Below are 22,668 nucleotides of genomic sequence, written 5' to 3' on the forward strand. Positions count from 1 at the left end.
TAATTTGCAATCCTACCTTCATTATTCTTGTTTATGTCTCTTAGTATAAGTCTGAAATTAATAATATCGAATTATGACTTTATGCCACAAGCCATGCTCAACCCACTGTGTGCCTTGTGCCTGATGAAATTATGTTGCATTCACCATTGTGTTTATGATACAGGCATCTGAATATCATAATGGACAAATTTTTCTTACTTTATGCTATAATGTGCAATTTTTAAATGGTCCCATATTTGCCAGATAATCAAAGGCTAAGATAAAAGGATGCATATTATTGTTGTTTCTGTGCCCTTCTAGTACAGAAGTGTCAAATCGTTACATTACCACAATAAATCTTGACACTTGTCTCCTGTAAAAATCTATTTTGATCTTGAGCATGAGAAAGATGGAAAGGCAAGAAAATATAATGAATAATTGTTGGAAAGCTAACTAAGTGGAGAAAATGCAAACCAAAGACATTAAAAGTCAATTTAGAAACAAATAGCATTTTGTCAGACTTAAGAATTATGCATTAGGGGTCGGAGGTACATCCCCATCACCAAGGCAACATAGATAATGAGGCTTAACAAAAATAATTAACAATTAGCTTAATTTCTTTGTTTTTTTTCTATTGTATTTTAAAAGAATCTTACTTAACTACAAACCTTCACGTACATGCATGCATATGCTCACATACACATACATTCTTCCTAGGAATAAATCAAGGCACCCCCAGTAGTGCTAAAATCCAAAGTGCCATGCTGGAGAGCATTAAGGAATTTACTGAAATGGAAGCGAACTGCCTCCATCTCTGAGTCATCAGGTTTTAAATAGAAATGAGATAGTAAATTTCTGCCCGCATCACACTGTGTGTCTTCTCTGATTCACTACTCTCATTCATCTTGCTGTTCTCTAATTTGTAAAGATGCAGGCAATGTATAAATATTCATGGCAGCTCTGGAAATAGACTGCACAGCGCTCAGTCTTCCGTTAGAAATGGGCAGAACGTCAAACAGGACTGGAGATGAGTCTCAAAAATGATACACTTGGATTGTCAATGGAGTAGAAAAAATAATGGCATGATTATGTTAGAGAAGAATTTCACAGCTGGATCTATAAGCATGCCTCTTGACTATGGCTGAGGTCAGAGGTTCTCAAACCTGCCTCACATCAGAATCACCTAGCCACTGGCATTTTAAATAATTTTCTACATGATTCCCATATTCAGCTTGGATCAAGAATTACTGGTTCAATTAATGGCAGCACAGAATAAGCCACTCCAACAGACTTTAGTTTTAGGAATCACAAAATACAAACAAAACAAAACAAAATAACACACACACACACACACACACACACACACACAAAAGGGCTGAAAATACAAAAAAAAACCTAATTAAAACCCTTCAAGCAACATAATATAAATATTATAATAGACCATTTTGTAAGTCATTCTATTTCCTAAAGATATAATGAGGTTCTTAAAAATCTTCTCAAAGGACTTGATGGATATTTGTTTAACAGGTAGTTGGAGAGGAGGTAGAGTGGTCATGTAAAAGGAAATTTTCAGCCAAGAATATATCATGCTCAAAAAGACATGTCAACTTCAAAGAAACTGGGGCATATGTGAAATCTAAGTGGACTGACATGGTTAGAGAAAGCCCCCTTTCTTTCCCTTGGTAATTTTGTAAAATATATAACTCTAGCCACTGGACTGAGACTTTAAGTATGCTCTGAAAAGTAAAAAAAAATCAGTTCTTTTGGGATACAAGGGAGATTAATTTCCCATGTGAAATAATATGGTTAAAGAAGAAAGGAAGTTGGTTCAAAAGATATCAACCAATTAAATTCATCATTTAGGTACTGGAGAATGTAGAAGGAAATCCCTGTTGAGTTTAAAATACCCCCTTTAAACATCAGAACTGCACTTATGATTTAAAGTCTTCTGGCTTCATTATTGTGCCTGCATCCATAAATTCAAGTAGGGGAAGGGCCAGCTTCTCGAAGCCTAAGAACAAACACATACTCATTACTTCACAAATCCGAATCTTTATGTGGAGATAATACTCCTAATAGGTATATGGAAGCTTGGGTTATTTGTCCCATGGTGTGGATCAGTTTGCCTAGGTCTTTCTACACTTGGTTCCTGACCTCTCCGTACATTTAGCAGCAATGACCAAGGGACTGCAGGAACCCATTTAGGGCACAATGTTGCGTCAATACATATGGCCTCTAAGAGGAAATGAAGAAACAGATATTGGTATCTGAATCCTAGGCTTCCATAGGGGCCAACTAATTAGATACAATTCTGCCTCCTGAAACAATGACAGCCACTGTCCAGTAGGGCAGCATTTAGTCTGTCTTTTCATTTTCACTGGCTTTTAAAAGTAATAATGGAGTGCCTGGATGGCTCAATTGGTTAAGCGGCTGACTCTTGATTTTGGCTCAGGTCATGATCTCCTGGTTTGTGACTTCAAACCCGGGTAGGACTCTGCACTGAGAGCATGGAGCCTACTTGGAATTCTCTCTCTCCTTCTTTGTCTCTCTGTACCCTGCTCATGCTCACTCTCTCTCTCTCTCTCGCTCTCAAAAATAAATAAACACTAAAAAAGGATCTATTGAAAAACTGAAAAGCAATACTAATATAATGTTATATGTCAATTATATCTCAAAATTAAGAAAAAAATATTTAGTTTGTAAAAGGGGAGGGCAAAATGACTGCTAGCTCCATCACCATCTAGTGGCATACACATCAATTGCCACCTGGAAAACCACTCCACTTCCAGGATTTTAAAAGAAATTTTAGCATCCTCTGATTTCACGTCTATGTTATTTAATTAAAACAATAAAATACAAACTATTTAATGCTTTAAAAAATAAATAAGAAAACAGACATCCTTCTATCAATCCAGTTTCCAAGAAAAATCAAATAAAAGCCAACAGGGAAAAAAAGTGTTTGCATGGATAAACTTAAAGAATACTCAATTAAATTTACAGTTTTATTTCTAATTCCTCACTCACCAATTGTTTGTTATCTTCAGATGCAATATGGATAGAGCACTCTGAGATAATAGAAATTTCGGAAAATTTCTCAGGTGGATTTTCTTAAATATTATTAAGGAAAACACTGGCCTGACTTAACTCATCTTTAATGTGGTTACCTTATATTAAGAAAAATTTTGTTTTCCATGATTTCAAATATATCGTTTCAATCTGTTCAACTATAGCAACAACAAAATATGCTATCTTTTTGGAACAGCTATACAAGTATATGTTGTATATCTCTGATAACTACTTGTTTTGTAGTAAAATTAAAGAGTAATAGAGGTATTCATATCCTTTGAGCATATCCTTCTGGGAATATAGCTTAAGGGAGTACACACCTACGAGGAAGGGAAGGGGATGGCAGAACAGGATGACCCGAGGATTGCCTTTTCCCATAAAAACAACTCAATAACTATAAAATCATCCTAAATATCTCAGAAATGAATATGAAGGCTGGCAGAACACATTCCACAACTGAAGTAGAGAAGAGGCCACATCGAGCAAAGTAGGAAGTGTGGAGATGTAGCTTGGGAGAGAAACACATCTTGGCCACCGTGGCAGTGCGGGAGCTGTGGTCACAGAGAAGGGTGAAAGATAGAAGAGTAAACAGAAGAATGCATGGGGAAAATGAATCCCAATAGCAATTGGCTTAGAAAGAGAGAGGGCCCAAATTTCTTGAGTTGATGCCACCAGTGGGGCTTAAATTCTGGAGTTTTAGACGTCAGTATGCTTGACTCTAGGAGAGCTCCGAGGACACTGAGATGGCTCTTGGAGAAAAGGCAGGGTAAATGGCTCATAGACACAGTGTGGAAACAGCAATCTAAAGAATGCCTGAGGAACACATTAGGGAAGTTAGTTGCTTATTTCAGAGTGTTTCCCAGAGAGGCAGAGTTCATGGAGAGATTCCACCAAGAACAGAGGAACTGGCAGGTGCCATTTCCCTCCCATGCTCCTCAGTATAAACACTGAGCTATCTGTGGTAACCAGCACAGTGCTTACATTTCCTACCTAACTTGCTTACACCGAGACCCCCCACAACTCCCCCGCTTCCAGATGCTCTGGAAGAACTGACCTTTTCAGTCACACTTGCTCCAGTCCCACCATGGTGGGTCTCCCCGCAACAATGCCAGTCCAAACCACTAACAACACCTCATCTACTGACCCAGTAGTTTTGGGAAGCCTTGGTTCTAGTGGCAGCAGTGACAGGGCTCATTTCACAAGAAGACCAGAGCAAACCCTAGTTAAATCATGCCACAATCAGGCCACAAAACAAACACTTTCCACAACCACCATAGGGAGCCTTTACAGATGACAGGCCTAAAGAATAAAGTAACCAGGACACAACAGGGGAGTGCACAAAGCACAATGGAGACCCTCCCAGAAATGCCAGGCCCTGAAGAAAAGAGATACTACACTACACTGCACTACACTACAGGGAACTATAGGACTTCTTTTTCACAAAGCAAGTTCCCTCAAAGGCAGAGGATATAGCTGACTTTCCTAACAAAGGGAAGCAGGCACAGAGACATAGAAAAAATGAGAAGACAGAGGAATTTAGCCCAAAGCAAAGAACAGGACAAGACCACAGCCAGAGATCTAAGCAAAACTGATATAAGTAACATGACTGATGGAGAATTTAAAGCAACGATCATAAGGATACTCACTACACTTAGAAAAGAACAAAGGACATCAGTGAGACCATTAATACAGAGATAAAGAATGACATAGCAGAGATACAGGGCTAAATTAATGAAATGAGAAACATGACTGATAGAATGAACAGCAGGATGGAAGAAGCACAGGAATGAATTAATAACCTAAAACACAGAGTAATGGAAAGTAATCAAGCTGAATAAAAGTGATAAAAAAAGAATTATTCAAAATAAGAATAGATTATGGAGCTCAGGGGCTTCATGACATATAATAGCATTCATTTACATTTGAAGAAAATTCAAGGGAGAAGAAGGATAAGGTGAAGGAGAACAAGAATTATTAGAAGAAGAAAGAGAAGAAGGGAAAGGAAAGTTAAGGGAAGAAGGGGAAGAGGAAGGAGGAGGAAGAGAGAGGAAAGATGAGAGAGAGAGAGAGAGAGAGAGAGAGAGAGAGAAGGAGAGACAGAGAGACAGAAAAAAAGAAAAGACAAGAAAAGAAAGAAAGAAAGAAAGAAAGAAAGAAAGAAAGAAAGAAAGAAAGAAAGAAAGAAAGAGAAAGAAATAAAAGGGGCACAGAATTTATTTCAAGAAATAAATGTTGAAAACTTCCCTGATCTGAGGAAGAAAACAGATACCGGATCCAGGAGGCACAGAGAACCCTCAACAAAATCAACAAAAGCAGATTCACATCAAAACATGTTGTAATTAAAATTACAAAAAAGAATACAGATATAGAAAAAAAATAAAGCAGCAATATAAAAGAAGACAGTCACATACAAAGGAAACACCATAAAGCTATCAAGGGAGTTTTCAGTGGAAACTTTCCAAGACAGAAATAAGTGCATGATCTATTCAAATTGCTGAATGGGAAAAATCTGCAGCCGAGAATACTCTATTCAGCAAGGCTATCATTCAAAATAGAAGGAGAGATAAACATCCACCCCCCAAAAAATTAAAGGAGTTCATGACCACTGAATCACCCTGCAAGAAATATTAAAGAGGACTCGTTGGGTGGAAAGCAAAAACCAAAAAGCAGCAAAAACAAATTATTTCTGTAAATAATCAGTCAAGGAGCCCACGAAATTAAAGGAGGTAAAATATGACACCATTAACCTAAAATGTGAAGAGATGTGTAAATAATGGGTTCAAAGAGCAAAACATGTAAGAGAGAAAGACAAGGTCAGATAAAATCTCCAAAAACAACCACAACACCAGTAATAAAATGGCAATAAATACATATCTATCTGCAATTACTTTGAATGTAAATGGACTAAATGTTCCAATCAAAACACATAGGGTAACAGAATGGGTAAAAAGCAAGATCTACCTATATGCTGACTAGAAGTGACTCATTTTACCTAAAGACAGCTGCAGATTGAAAGTGTGAGATGGAAAAACATCCATCATGCAAATAGATGTCAAAAGAAAGCTGAAGTAGCAACTCTTATATCAGACAAAATAGACCTTACAACAGACTGTACCAAGAGACAAAGAAGGACACTATATAATAATAAATGGGACAGTCCAACAAGAAGATATAACAATTGTAAATAGTTATGCACCCAACATGAGAGCACCCAAATACATAAAACATTTAATAACATACATAAAAAGGAACTAATCTGTAATAATACAAAAATAGTAGACTTAAACACCCCCTTTCATCAATGGAAAGATCATCTAAACAGAAAATCAATAAGGACACAATGCTTCTGAAGGACACACAAGACTAGATGAATTAAATAGATACATTCAGAACATCATGAAACAGTAGAATACGCATTCTTCTCAAGTGCACATGGAACATTGTCCAGAATAGATTACATATTAGGCCACAAAACAAGTCCTGCCATGCACGTTTTCTTTTTTTTTTTTTTAATGTTTACTTATTTTTAAGAGAGTGAAAGTGGAAGAAGGGCATAAAGAGAGGGGACAGCATATCTAAAGCAGGCTCTATGCTGACAGCAGACAGCCTGAGGCAGGGTTCAAACTCACAAACCGTGAGATAATGACCTAAGCCAAAGTCAGACACTTAACTGACTGAGCCACCCAAGTGCCCCACCATGCACCTTTTCTCACCACAGAGCCATGAAATTAGAACTCAACCACGAGAACAGTAAATGGGTCAACTAGGAAATCAATGAAGAAATTAAAAAGTATATGGAAACAAATAAAAATAAAAACACAACAGTTTAAAACCTTTGAAATTCAGAAAAAGTGGTTCAAAGAGGACAGATTATGGTAGGACAGGCCTATATCAGGGAGCAAGAAAAGGCATAAACAACCTAACCTTACATCTAAAGGACCTAGAGAAAGAACAAAAACAAAATGAAAAACCAGGAGAAGGAAGGAAATAATAAAGGCTAGAACAGAAATAAATGACATAGAAACTAAAACAAAAACAATAACAAAACAAATCAACCAAACCAGGATTTGTTTCCCTAAAATAAATCAAATAAATAAAATCAGAAATGATAGAGGAGCAATAACAACCAACATCACAGAAATACAAACGATTGTAAGAAAATGTTCTGAACAAACTATACCCACAAATTGGACAACCTAGGAGAAATGGATAAATTCCAAGAAATACACGACCTACCAAAACTGAAGCAGGATAAAATAAAATTTGAATGGACCAATTACTAGCAGAGAAATTGAATTTAAAAAAAAATACCCGAAAACAAAAGTCCAGGACCAAATGGCTTCACAGGCAAATTTTACCCATCTTTTCTAAGCAAGAGTTAATACTTACTCTTCTTAAACTGTTCCAAAGAAGAGCAAAGGAAGGAAAACTTCCAGTCATTCTATAAGGCTAGCATTACCCTGATTCCAAAACCAGAAAAAGACACCACAAAAAAAAAGAAAGAACTATATGCCAGTATTTCTGAGGAACCTTGATGCAAAAACCCTCAACAAAATACCAGCAAACTGAATCCAATACATTAAAAACATAATTCACCATGATCAAGTGGAATTTATTCTTGGATTGCAAGGGTGGCTCAATATTTACAAATCAATCAAAATGATGCATCACATCAATAAAAGAAAGGATAAAAACCATATGATCATTTCAATAGACACAGAAAAAGCATTTGACAAAGTACATCATCCATTCAAGACAAAAATACTCAACCAAGTATATTTAGAGGATGCACCTCAACATAATAAGGACCATATATGAATATATATATGTCCATATATATATATATATATATATGTATATATATATATATACACACACACACACACAATTTCTTCTTTATAAATTCATCAATCCATATTTTAATGCATATGGAATGTTATTCAGTCATAAAAAAGAATAAACTCTTGCCATTTGCAATGACATAGATGGAGCTAGAGAGTATAATACTAAGCAAAATAAGTACAGAAAGATAAAAATCATGTTATCTCATTCATATGTGGTATTTAAGTAACAAAACAGTTGATCAAAGGGAAAAAAGAGAGAGATAAACCAAGAAACAGACTCTTCACTACAGAAAACAAACTGATAGTTACCAGAGGGGAGGTGGCTGGGGGAATAGGTGAAACAGGTAATGGGGATTGAGAAGTATATTTGTGATGAGCTCCAGGTAATTAAATTTAAAAAAAAGTATATACATAAGAAAATACTATAAAAATAGTAAAAGTTTTATGCACAAAGATATTCATCATAGCACCATTTAACTTGGTCAATTTGTCTTTGAAAAAAAAATTATGTTTGAAACAACCTAAATATTCAAGCACTAGAAATGCTCCTGATGGTGAATAATGCATCAAAGAATCTAATGAAAGTATCCACAAACTAATATCAGCACCCTGGTTTTGTTTAGGTCTCAAGTTAAAAATAGTTTTTACATTTTTAAATGTTAAAAAAAACATTTAAAAATATTATTTTGTGACCAATGAAAACTATAGCAAAATCAAAGTTACAACATCCATAAAATTTTATTGCGGCACAGAAATGCTCATATACGTATTGTATGTTCATTTATATCTCATCTGTAATCATCTTTCTTAAATAGCATAATGCAGTAAAGACAGACACCATAAGATCTACAAAGCCTCAAATATTTACAGAAAAAGTCTGCTGAACTCTGATCTAATGTACAAGGTAAGAGATCAGGGATTTTGGAATTGGACTGTTTGGTATAAACTACCAAATCTGGTATTTATTATCCGTGTGACACTGAGAAAGATACCTTCTCAATGCCTCAATCCACCCCCCCCCTTTTAAAGTGAAGATAATAACAGTATCTGCCTCTTAGGGTTGTTGTAGTAACTGAATCATAATACATACAGTGCTTAGATGAGAGTAACCACAGTGAAAATTAGCTATAGTTATAACATTGCTGCTAACTGCTCAAAACTGCTGAAACGTTAGATGGAAAATCAGATAAAATTGTAAATATGGTATGAGTGCAATTGTTAGTAAATTTCACATAAAAACTGCCTAGTAGAAAATATGCCAAAATATTAACAATAATTATCTATCTTTAACTGGAGGGATTTTTACTTTCTATTCTGTTCTTCCCAAGTTTACTAAATGTACTCAAATTATCTATACAATGATAAAACAATCAGGAATACAAAAAAGATGGAGATTGCTATAACTATGGAAACAGTTCTGTGAAAGCACATTTTATATGAGAAATGAATACACAAATGAAAGCAGTGAATATTGTGTTCCAAAGGTTCTCCTCATGCTGCTTCATAGGTTCTCACCACATCTTTCACAATTATATTTTTCTCCTATCAAAGGGTAAGAATGACATTTATGCACTTCACCTTTCACCTGTGCTGCTGGTCACTTGGAAGTTTGAGATGACAAGCTTACCCAAGCTCATCCTATTATACATATTGCTAATTACCACTGACTTCCGCTGACACCACACTTCATTATCCATGTTGAAAAATTCATTGTCCAGCCTCTCTGCTCCAGGCACTTGTCTCCAGCAGCCCTCCCCATAGACAGTTACATTTTTATTCTGTATTAAATTCTCCTCATTACAATTAATCTGCCAATACCACAAAGAGCTTTTAGGTCAGTTCAAGGTGTGTGACTGAATTCCTGGGGAAGGGTTTTGGATATGTGTTAGTTGAACACCAACCTTAGTTACAAGTTATTAAAACCATTTATTTCCCCCCAACACGATTTGTTGGAAAGAGCAATTGATGTACTTCATTTCTTTTTTTTTTTTTTTAGTATACCTGAAAATAGCATTAAAACACAAAATATTTCAAATGTCTAGATAAGTCAATTCTGTTAGTGTGAACTCATGGCCAAGACAGGGGATTTGAGCTTTAATAAGACATTTAGTTCCACCTAACAGGAAGGGTATTTCTTTCCCAAATGTCAGATTATACTTTGGAGCTTATGTTGAACAAATGCAAGAGGCCACAGGAAAAATAATTACATCGTCTGATTTAACTCAAATACCTACCACAATGTCTGGCATGCAGACATCACCCAGTGAGCCTCATCTAGATTCAATCTATCTTTGGATCCATCTATCCATTCATCCATCCATCCATCCATCCATCCATCCATCCATCAATCTGCACATGTATATCTTCATGAATGAAACTGGGTAAAACAGAAACTTTAATTCACAGACTACTAGAAGCAGATCAGTAGTGTCACCTCTCAACAAGTACAATTTATTTTGAAATGTCTACTGTTGAGAATGATTCTAAGAAAGATACTGATATACCGTATGACCCAGCAATAGCACTGCTAGGAATTTACCCACGGAATACAGGAGTGCTGATGGATAGGGGCACTTGTACCCCAATGTTTATAGCAGCACTTTCAATAATAGCCAAATTATGGAAAGAGCCTAAAAATGTCCATCAACTGACGAATGGATAAAGAAGATGTAGTTTATATATACAATGGAATACTACTTGGCAATGAGAAAGAATAAAATCTGGCCATTTGTAGCAATGTGGATGGAACTAGAGACTGTTAAGTGAAATAACACTTCACAGAGAAAGGCAGAGAAAGACAGATACCATATGTTTTCATTCATATGTGGATCCTGAGAAAATAAACAGAAGACCAGTGGGGAGGGGAAGGGGGGGGAAGGTACAGCAAGGGAAGGAGGTAAACCATAAGAAACTCTTAAACACTGAGAACAAACTGAGGATTGATGGGGGGTGGGAGAGAGGGGAAAGTGGGTGATGGGCATTGAGGAGGGCACCTACTGGGATAAGCACTGGGTGTTACATGGAAACCAATTTGACAATAAATTATATTTAAAAATAAATAAATGAAAAAAAATTAAATTAAATTAAAATGTTACACTTAATAAACAAAGAACAAATAAAGATACTGATGTTAAAAATTAATCAGACTCTATCCTATCTTTCAATGAGCTAACAGTCCAGTAGGGAATACAGACAGGTGGACAAATACATTTAACACAATAAAATAAGAACAACAATAATAACATGCTTGAGATCCAGAGGATGAAGTGACATATTCTATGGGGAGGAGGTTGGAGAAGATTGTCCTACAAGAGAGACATGGTTCCCAAGTGGGAGATGCTGAGGTTCTTGCAGATTTTCCCATTTTACTTATCTCTTTTCTGATAAATGTCCATGCATATTTGTACTCTGTTATCACAGAGGGAGCAAACCATGCAACAGATCCTCTGTAGCTCAATCATCACATGGTCAATCTCTTTTGAAGAGCAAGAGGCATAGTTGCAAGGAACAGTTGAGTTACCCTCATGTGTCCAGATTCCCATTTTGCATCACTTTGTCCCATCCCACACTACTTCTCTTTTTCTTAGTCCATGGAAGTGTTTCTAAAAATTGTATACTTCATAAAAAATAAAGAAATATTCCTTAATATTATTTGGTTTAGTTTTAACTTAAGTGCTAAATTTGAAATTGAGTTAAATCACGAAAAGATAATGAAGACTTCCTTTTAATGGATATGAAAATATATTTATTTTTATGCTTGAAAATAAGACAATTGAGCACTAGACTGAGCCAGCACAGATAATCAAACAGAAGGAATATATATGCTTACAAGGATGATCCTCCTCAGAGACTCCCTGGGTTATATTTTTCATCTTCCAGTAAGAGCTCTGATAGGGTTGGTACAAATAAAGACTGGGTGCCATCTTGTCCTAGTGGGTTAAAACTACTTTACTTCTATAACTGTCATTACTCTTTTCCATTATTAACTCTGCGTGTGTGTGTGTGTGTGTGTGTGTGTGTGTGTGTGTGTGTCTGTGCGGTATGGCTCTAGAAATTAGAAAAGGGTCCTGTTCCTTAACAAAGAAAGAATGGAGATGATCACATCAGTTAGAAAATCCATACCCAAGTTCTGATACTAAAATAAACTAGCACAAGGTAAAATAAAACTTACGTATTTTATTTACTAGATGTCGGTAGAGGCTTGAAACACTGATAATTGATATTTTGATGGATTTTCCTTTGTTCTACGAGCAGTGGTAACAACAAAATGAGAATTAAATTAATGACAGGAAATAAAACCTAACAATTTTCATTAATATAAAATATCATTGTTTCTGATAAGTCTAAACCAAGCCAATGGATCTCATTAAATCTCATTAAAGAAGTTGGTCATGGTCTGGTTATTACATAAACAGAATGACATCAAGGAAAATCATATTGGTACTTAGTGCATATTTCTGTTTTTTAGACAGGACAGAATCTTCAAGTCACACCCAAACACAAGACAGTGGAGTGGTGTTTGTGTGCAGTGTATGTGTGTGTGTGTGGGGGGGGGGTGAAAAAGGCTATATTTAGTTCCAAAGATGAAAAGCAAAGGTCTGAAATGGACTTACATATGAAAAACATAGGGATATTTGGTTTTTTTTTTTGCAATAGAACATTATCCTCACGAATGTCTGACTAGATTTTCATATAGCCACAACTATCTAGAAACTATTTGCAGCAATAACAATAATAAAGTCAGCATAAATACACATGCTGAGGAAAGTTTAACCTACTGTAAACCTTTTGTGAATCAACTGATAAGGTCATCTCTTCTACTCCAGATATTTCTTTCTTCCTAAACCTTGACCCAATATTTTAGGAGTGCATATTTTCCTCCCTGTGTATGAAGCTGTCCCTGATTTCTTCAGACCACATGAATAAATCCTTCCCCTGGCTCATTAGTACTCATTCTCAGTGCTGTATGTATCTTTCTGGTTTTTTGAATGGCTCTTATTAATGACTTCCCTTTCACTTCAGCTAAATTATAAATACCTTAAGCCTGAGGCTATGATTTGTACTTGTTCAGCAACCTTTTGATTACATGGGGGAGAACTCAACAGAGGAAGGAAGTCCAGAACACACACCAGGCACATTAAATGACAGGGTATTCATTGAAAAAAATACTTATTAATCTACTCTGTGCCAAGTTCTTTCCTAGGCTCTAGTTATTCATATAACAAAAGAGACACAGTCCTTGTCTTCATGGACATTACAAGCTATGAGGAGGCAATAGTCAGTAAGCATGTAGGCAAATGAATGACTGAAACATATAATAGTTGTCTAAAGGAAATACATTGGATTCGAGGATACAGAGTAAGAACCAAGGCTTGACAAGGTCTAGTTTTCATTTTAGCCTTTATTTGTGTCAAAGCATTTAATATGATTCCAGCTTATAAACTCTCACACACTAGAAGAAAAAGAGCTAGTGTCCCTATACACTGGCTAGAAATGACACTGGCTAGAAATGAGGTTCTCAGACTGCCTGGCTGGATACGAATTGATTCAAGAACTGGGGATAGAGAGTATACAGGCCTCATAAGGTGGAAAATTTGGGAGTTCAGCAAAGAAAGTCAACAGGTTAAGAGAGAGGTTGAAGGGAGATAGGGAAGGAAACTAGGATTAGGGTAAAACAATCCTTTCTCCAGATTATATCACCAGTTAGTAAACACATTGTTTCAAGATATTTCATCCTAATAAACAGTTGAGCTTCCATCACAAAGTATTATCTCCAGTCAAATATCTGAACAATATCATAAATTCTGTATGTCAGAAATCTGCACATGATTCTTTTTGGGGGGTTTGACAAGGCTCAAGTCAAAATGGTAGTGAGATATGGGGGGTCTTATCAGAGACTTAGACCTTCTTCTAAGGTTACACTCCCATTAGCAGAATTCATTTACTTGTAGCTGTAGAACTCATGGTTGGCTTCCTTCTTCAAGGTCAGCAGGAGAGTGTGTCTCCTGCTTTGAATCTCTTTAGGGGATAGCATAAACCTTCCCTTAAAGAGTTCACTTGACTAGATCAAGCACACCCAGGTTAATCTCCATTTTGATTAACTCAAAGTCAATTGATTAGGAATCTTAATTGCACCCACAAACTTCCCTCAACCTTGTTGTATAACATAACCTAATCACAGGTTGAGATCCCATCACAGTTCAAGATAACCTGTTCCCAAGCTTACACAGGAGACCTGTATCAGAAGATGGGAATCATGCGGGACATTTAATAATTCTGCCTGTCATATTGGACCTGCATTCTCTGAGGGCATTACATTTTAGTAGTTGCGTCATTTAGCAGTAGTCTCCCTTTTAATGTTCCCCATGGTTCTCTGAAGTCACTATTAAATGTTAAAAAGAGGGGCTGAATATAAATTACTATTTACACCGACCAGAAGTCATTGTTACTTTCATTTAATAATCCATTCATTCATTCATATATACATATGGCCAACTATATTCACTTCTGATAAATACTGACTTTAGCATACATTTGAGTTTTCAATTCTAGTCTGTGTTCTTAAATTCAAATGTTACACTGAAAATATTTTCTCTGTGTTATAACATCTCAAATCCCCACGTGCTCCATGGTTTAAGTATAGGACCTTTCTTCTATTAATCTCGTTTTTCACCTAATATGGTAAGAGGACATTCACTAATATTTTTATGTATATTTTGGACTCCCAATAAATTAATGAAAATGTGTTATATTTCTAGGTGGGGGAATAATAGGGCACAGACTTTATTTCTCTTAAGAGAGATAAAGACATTATTTTGTTATTAATAATATTATCTCCCCTCCCCATTTGATAACACTACCTCTAGACACTAAATCTAACACATTACAATTCAGACCATATTTTCACATCTTTTGATTCTCTCAGTAACCCTGTGATTTAAGCATGTTTCTTTCCATCATTGTTCTTTCATTGAAGAGGAAACTGGAACTAAAAGAATTTAAGTGATTTTCAAGGTCAATTTACAAAGAACACATAGGAATCATGCCTCAAACACAGAGCTCTGAAATATGTGAGCAAAAACTGATAGAACAGATAGGAGAAATACACAAATGAAATGTTATACTTAGACATTTCAAAATCTATTTCTCAACAATTGAGAGAACAACTAGATATAAAATCAGCAAAGATACAGAAGAACTCAGCAATACCACCTTCAGACAGGATCTAATCAGCATTTATAGTCCACTCTCCTCAATAGCAGCAGAATATACATTCCTTAAAGTTTAATGAATGATTTACCACGATAGGCCATATTGTGAACCATAAAATAAATTGTGAGAAGTTCAAAGATATTGAAATTATGCATAGTGTATTATCTGATCATAATGGAATCAAACTAAAAATTGATAACAGAGAGACACCAGAAAAGCTTCCAAGTCTTAAAGAGAGACAGAGCATGGGAAGGTGAGGGGCCAAGAGAGAGAAGGAGAACCAGAATCTGAAGCAGGCTCCAGGCTATGAGCTGTGAGCAAAGAGCCCAACGCAGGGCTCGAACACACAAACCATGAGTTCATGACCTGAACCGAAGTCAGATGCTTAAGCAACTGAGCCACCCAGGTGCCCCTAAGCAACACACTTCTAAATAATACAAGTGGCAAAGTTATGTATTGCTCAATGGAGACCAAAAGTACATTTATCCACATGATAATGAGAAACAAAATATCAAAACTTGTAAAACATAGTGAAAACAAGTCGAAGAGGGAAGTTTATATCACTATATACTTATACGAGGAAACAAAAAATCTCAATTAATAATATAAGCTCCCACCTTAAGAAATGAGAAGAAAAATGGGGCACCGGGGTGGCTCAGTCAGTTAAGCTTTCGACTTCGACTTAGGTCATGATCTCATGTGCGGTTCAAGAGTTCAAGCCCCAGGTCGGGTTCTGTGCTGACAAGCTCAGACTCTGGAGCCTGCTTCAGATTCTGTCTCCATCTTTCTCGCCCTCCCCTGATCGTGCTCTGTGTCTCTTTCTCTCAAATATAAAATAAAACATAAAAAATTTAAAAAAAGAAAGAAATTAGAAGAAAAAGAGAAAAATGAACCAAAACAAAGTAGGAGGGAGGACATAAGAAAGATAAGAACATACATCAATGAACTTAAAAACAGAAAAATATACAACACCAATGAAACAGAAAACTGGTTATTTTAAAAGATCGGTAAAATTGACAAACCTCCAGCCAAACTGAGAAATGAAGACACAAATTGCCAAAGTCAGGAATAAGGAGTGAATATCATTACAGACCATGTTGACATTACAGGGATATTAAGAGAATAAACAATTCTACACAGATAAATATTTAATTAGATAAAGTAGATCAATTCCTTCAAATGCACAATCCAAAACAAATCACCAATTATGAAATATATCATTTGAATAGCCTTATAACTACAAAGACATTGAAATCAAAATATAAAAAATCCTTAAAAAGAAAAAATCCTTGGAGTAGTATCGATGGAAAGTCTAAGAGAACTTTAAAGAACAATTTCCATTCATTCTACACAAACTCCTTAAGAAAGTAGTAGAGGATAGAATACTTCTCACATGATTCTCTGAGGTCAGTATTACATTGATACCTGACAAACACAGTTGGCAAACAAAACAAAAAACTATAAATCAATATCATTCATGAATGTAGATGCAAAAAATCCTTTGAAAAAGATTAGCTAATAGAAATTAGCAATATATAAAATACTTTTATGCTATGACCAAGTAGGCTATATTCTAGGGATTCAAGACTGGCTTAATATTAAAAAAAACAATTAATATAATGTATCATATTAATAGGCCTTGGAAGAACAATCACATAATCATATCAATTACTTTAGAAAAATATATTTGACAAAATCCATACATATGATGAAACTCTCAGAAAGTTAGAAATAGAGGAGAATTGGGGTTAATCTGGGTTTTTTTTATTGGTTTTGTCATTTTGTTTTGTTTGTTTATTTTTAATCTATCTGTCTCACCACTGTGACCTCAGTGCCAATGAAAAACAATGCCTTTTTACTCAGTGATACCTGGAGAAGTAAACACAAATGGTAGCAATGCAGAGATAATGGATTTCTTAAGTTTTTGGTTCAATAAGCCAAATTTCGTATATTTGGATCCCAAAGGGAAAAAGAATAGCTTAGTAATGGCAAATTCAGAATCAAAGTAACAGATTCAAATTAGTTTTTGCTTATTTTAAATAACTAGGGAGGCGCTCTTACCACTGTGATCTCATATAGTATTTTGAGTCTTGGCCAGTGCAATATAGCAAGAAAAAGAAATAAGAGATATACAGGCTGGAAAGGAAGAAATAAAGGAGTCTCTATTTGTAGATAGTGTAATAGTAATCTACTGATGTAATAGTAATATTGTATCCAATAAGATTCCATGAAAATAAATACCATTCCACTACCATAGTTGGTTGGACATGAACAAGAGTTTAAGTTCTCGATGACTTTGTTGGTCACTATATCAGGTCTGGACTTATTTTTGGAATTTCTATTACTTGAGAAAACTAAACTCCTTGTTCTGCTAAGATACTATGCATATAATCTCTTACACATAAGTGAAGAGCAACCCTTAACTGATAGTCTTTAGGTAATCCATTTTCCTATCTTTAAAATAAGCATAATGAACTGAAACTCTCACAGGAAGTTAAGAAATTTGTATTGTGAAGAATGGCCCTTTGGACTGAATTATGCTCCCCCCATCCCCTGCCAACCATATATTTAAGCCTTAACGCCCAATATGACTATATTTGGAGAAAGGGCCTCCAGAGAGGTGATTAAGGTTTAAAATGTGGTCCAAAGGGTGGGACCCTGATCTGATAGGAGTGGTGTACTTGTAAGAGAAAGAGACAAAATCTCTCGCTCTCTCTCTCACTCTCTCTCTCCACACACAAACAGAAAAGGGATCCTGCAAGAAGATGGCCATAAATATAAATGTTTGTTGTTGAAATCATCCAGACTGTAGTCTTTGGTTATGAAAGCCTGAGTGGATGATTATAAATGGCATCACAGAAACCAAGGAACTAGGTATTTTTCAGAAGCATTCTGCTTGGACAACAGTATTAAATCCAGAAATAAAATCAAGACAAGCAAATGAGTACAAGTGACATTTAAAAATCAGGTGTATTGAGGATAAAACAAAAAAAAAAAAAATAGTAACTGTATTCTTACATTCACATGTTTAGATTTTACAAGTAAAATTATGTCACATATTTTATTATGTTTCATGACAGTGAGTCATCAAAATATATTAGTAGCTCCCTTACCATGTTAATGGTTATTGAGTAACAATACAGACATGGTGTTGTGTTTTTCGTGAATATTCTGTGAGTTTGATCAGAATGGTGAATGGTATCTGGGTACAGAGAGAGACAATGGGCCTCATACCAAACTTCAGTAAATAAGCCAATAAATAAACAAGATTTCCTACATGAGGAAAAAGAGATTAACTTAATATAATATGAGCTTCAAAGGAATTTTATTTCTAATGTACTGATGGAAGAGTAATGGTTAAAAAGCTGGAAATGGAGAAAACTATAGCCATTCTTAGCCCTTCGGTACAAATTTGTGGTACTGGCTGTTACAAAATAATCAATTTGAGAAGTCAAAGAGAAATAAGCAGTAAGTCAAGCAAGTTCCTGAGACATAGCAGTGAATAAATGACATGTAGAGAGTATGATCTAAGGGCTCTCCATCCTGGACATACACAAAAGGCTTCCATTCTTCCTGGGGAGCACTGAACATCACTGTGCTTGTTCCTGAATATATACTACTCATATGTAGGGAAACCACTGAACATATGTTACAAGTTCATTCATATTCCTGGCCAGGGAACTTGAAAACCACTGAAACACATTCCAACACCGGCAATGAAGTTTCTATTATAGCTGTCTACATTAGCCTGCAGAACAAGCTTAATGAGACATCTTTCCTTTCTCCCTTCTTTCTACCCCATTAGCTTCTCTCCCGGGAGGAAACTATATTACTGTAGCTATACTCACCCTTCCATGACCTTAGAGCTCAGTGCATGGAGAGAGCTTAAAATGTACAAAGGCCTTAGTATAATTCAATAAAAAAGAAGCATCATCAATATCCTCAGACCTAGACAATGGGGAGACTCTGCCACTGAAGTTCCTGAATTTACTTTGCCCTGCACCCTGAGAAGAATAGGGGCCAGCACTACCAAGCAACAAAGTATCTGCTATCTTACCTGACAAGTGATATGGAAGACCTTTAATGTCAACTTTGCAAAAACCTGGCAAGCAGAAAACAAAGTAATCGGCAATACTATGTGTGAAATGAAGCTAAAATCAAAATAAATTTACCTCCATGAAAACATGTCCATGTGCAAGAGAAAAGGAAATTTCTATGGGTAGCAATAGCAAGGTACAAGCACATTAAAAACATGATTTAAAGTCTTTTAGATTTTCCAGTATTCATGCCACACAATGTGAGTCACGAAATAAGATTTACCACCTAGGAAGGAAAGAGCATTACGATGTGAGGTACAAATGACTTCAGATACAAGAACTGGATAGATTACTGTGTTATACGAGGCACACAAAGGTGATACATAAAACCTAAGAGTCAGCAATCATGCCATATACACAAATGACTAGATATTCTAGTTTTGTTCTCATGGCACAAAGCCATTTTGTGTCTGAAGATATGCCAGGAATCTCAGCTCTTCTGTCCATTTATTATTGGGTCATATTCAATCTCTTGATATACTATGAAACATTTAAACTGCAAAATTTAGTGTTGTAACGTTTTGCCAGAGATTACAGTTTTATTTGGAACTGCTCCTAATAATTAGAAAGGAAACATAGAGAAAATAGATTTTGTAGAAAGAGATGGTTTCGTAATCAACACAAATACTGGAAGAATTTTCATCATAAAAAATTTCAGAGGTCTATAAGAGGTCTCCCTCTTCCCCAAACTGCAAAGAGCACTTCTAGATACACACACACACACACACACACACACACACACACACACACAGACCATAGACACAGGACTTTGTACAGACCTTAATTTGAGTAGAGTTACCCTGCTAACCTTTCTTACAATGTGATTGCTTTCTTATACAGTAGCAATCAGGAAAAAAAGACATGGGGGGGGGTTATAATTTATAAAAACACCTGTGGGTAAGACAAAGGTTGCATGCTTTAAATACTGAACACTTAGAAATTTCTTCATATGGAATCATTCATTTCATGTATTACCTCTACAACAAAGGCTTGTTAGGCTTTGGAACAAATGGAGGCTTGCACTAGCATGGCAATATCGCACTGGAACAGGTCAAAGTCCCTTCCCAATTTTGGACCCCTTCCAGAACCAGGATGTGGTAGATTCTATTCTGATTCAGAATATTTGTTCCTACTCCATGGGAGAAAATTGAACATTTCTGCCATGTTCATAGTGTGTTTCACCATGTAGCTTATTTTTTTAATATATTAAATTTATTGTCAAATGGGTTTCCATACAACACCCAGTGCTCATCCCAAAAGATGCCCTCTTCAATACCCATCACACACCCTCCCCTCCCTCTCACCCCCCATCAACCCTCAGTTTGTTCTCAGTTTTTAAGAGTCTCAAAAATATGGAACGCTTCACGAATTTGCATGTCATCCTTGTGCAGGGGCCATGCTAATCTTCTCTGTATCGTTCCAATTTTAGTATATGTGCTGCCGAAGCGAGCACTCACCATGTAGCTTATATTGCCTCTCACAGTGAAATAATTTTATTTTTCCACCCTCTGATATGAGGAATGGCAATTTGATTCACTTTGGCTGATGGGTTGTGAAGAACTAGTGTGTGTCTCTTCTGAACACAAGTTCAAGAGTATTTATGGTTCCACCACCTCTTTTCCCTGTGCCACAAGACCTGTCATAGCCAAACAAAAACGGCTTCTATAGCCTGGAGTGAAAATAAAGAAGAGGAGTACTACAAACACCAAAGCAAAAGGTAACATAAAGAAAATAAAATGATACTTTGTTTTTTAAGTCATTGAGACGTGCAGGTTGTTATTATAGCATACTCTAGTCTATCCTGGGGATACACAGAATGACACAGAAGGTGGCATAAATATTTTTAAATAAATAATATTTTATAAACAATGTAATATTTTAGTATATTTTATACTTAATATCATTTCATTAGAAACTTAGCCAATCATTTTGACAAGTGGTTAACCAGAGTTACGCCAGTTAATTGTAACCATTTTATCTTCAGTTGGTGGTTCAGTAACATTACACCTGATCCCATGGTTTACGCACCATCTCCACTGATCCTTTGTACCATTTAGTAATATTTCAACAGGTTTCAAATGCTCTGAGTTAGCAATTTCGATTTTAGGAAAACTTGAAATCAATAAACAAATGCATAAAGCTTTTTGTGCAAGCATTTCTTCCATTATTTAAAAAAATAGTGAAAACAAACAATATCCAACAACAGAAGATGAGCTAAATAAATTCAGGTATAACTTTAAAATAAGCAGAATATTTCACATCATAGAGGAACATTTAAACCTGTGATAAATGTTCAAAATACACTGAGAAAAAAATCATATTATAACACAATATATATGGTATGATCCCAAAGTTATTAAAATTATATAAATGAGTAAAATTATGGTAACGTAAAAACAGGTACTTTTTTTTCTTATACTTACCTATGCTTTCAATATTATATGCTACGACTTTGTATTATTATAATGAGGTAATAATGATGTTCTATGGAATATTACTGAATGGAAGAAAAGCACATGACTGTATGATACACCAAAGTTGTGTTGACGTATACACATAGTACATCTTTAGAACAATGTACATAGAATTATTAATGTTGATTAACTGTGGTGCGAAACAAAGGACCAGAAAACTTCCACTTTATTCTCTGTACAGTTTAATATTACATTTTTATAATAAGCACATAGTAATTTATAATTTGAAAACTTCACTAATGTTATTAAACATACAAACACATGAACACACACATGCATGTGCACACACACACATTTTGGGCCTTGTAAAATGAGATCCAGTTAAACTTAGTGTTTTCACTATTATAGCGAGATGTCCTCACTGAATAGAATAGGAACACAGATATTCAATTTTCAAAACCTTCAAGGTGGAGTAAAAGACTAAACCCAGGCCAACTTGAATACTCTATTTGGAGTTATTCTTAGTGCTCATATTATATTGAAGTAAACTACTAATTTATCTCTAAAGAGAGAATGTACTGGTCACACCCACATTTTCCAGGCTCTGGTCCAATATTTAAGCCTCAAAAACAAAAATCATGTGAAGAAAAAAACAAAGGGCCTGGTCTCAAGAAACCAGGTCACAAAGCCTGAGAAAAAACAACTTCACACACACCAAAAAAAAAAAAGAGGTGAGGCTTGGGTTTCTCAATGGCTCACTCTGCCTGTGATTTGAGATTGACCAACTCTGACCTGTAATTTCATTCATCTCTACACTAGATGTATTTTCTAGGAAAACAATGATTGTTTAGGAGTAAATGAGTGACAAAATGATTTATCTTAAAGATGTATTTCCATTGGATCATTAAAACATAATATATTTTAATTTGTAAGAATGTTAAAAGCAGAAGGATTTTCAGAGGAAAAAAATTATTATATAATATTGTCCCCTTTCCTTATTGTTAAAATGTGCTTGTTTCACTTTTTGTTTGGATTTATATTCTAACAGAACTCACT

At 35.5% G+C, this 22,668-nt stretch overlaps 1 protein-coding gene and 1 non-coding gene across 4 annotated transcripts in view; both read right to left on the reverse strand.

The window, feature by feature from the left end:
* Positions 1–22,668, reverse strand: part of LRRC4C (leucine rich repeat containing 4C) — a 1,352,261-nt gene that overhangs the window by 1,010,004 nt on the left and 319,589 nt on the right. The window lies entirely within an intron of this gene.
* LOC111556892 lies at positions 20,545–20,651 on the reverse strand. Its single transcript, XR_002736598.1, has one exon. It is a non-coding gene; the product is annotated as a U6 spliceosomal RNA (small nuclear RNA).

Source organism: Felis catus, chromosome D1 (assembly GCF_018350175.1).
Source record: "Felis catus isolate Fca126 chromosome D1, F.catus_Fca126_mat1.0, whole genome shotgun sequence".
Lineage (NCBI taxonomy): Eukaryota > Metazoa > Chordata > Mammalia > Carnivora > Felidae > Felis > Felis catus.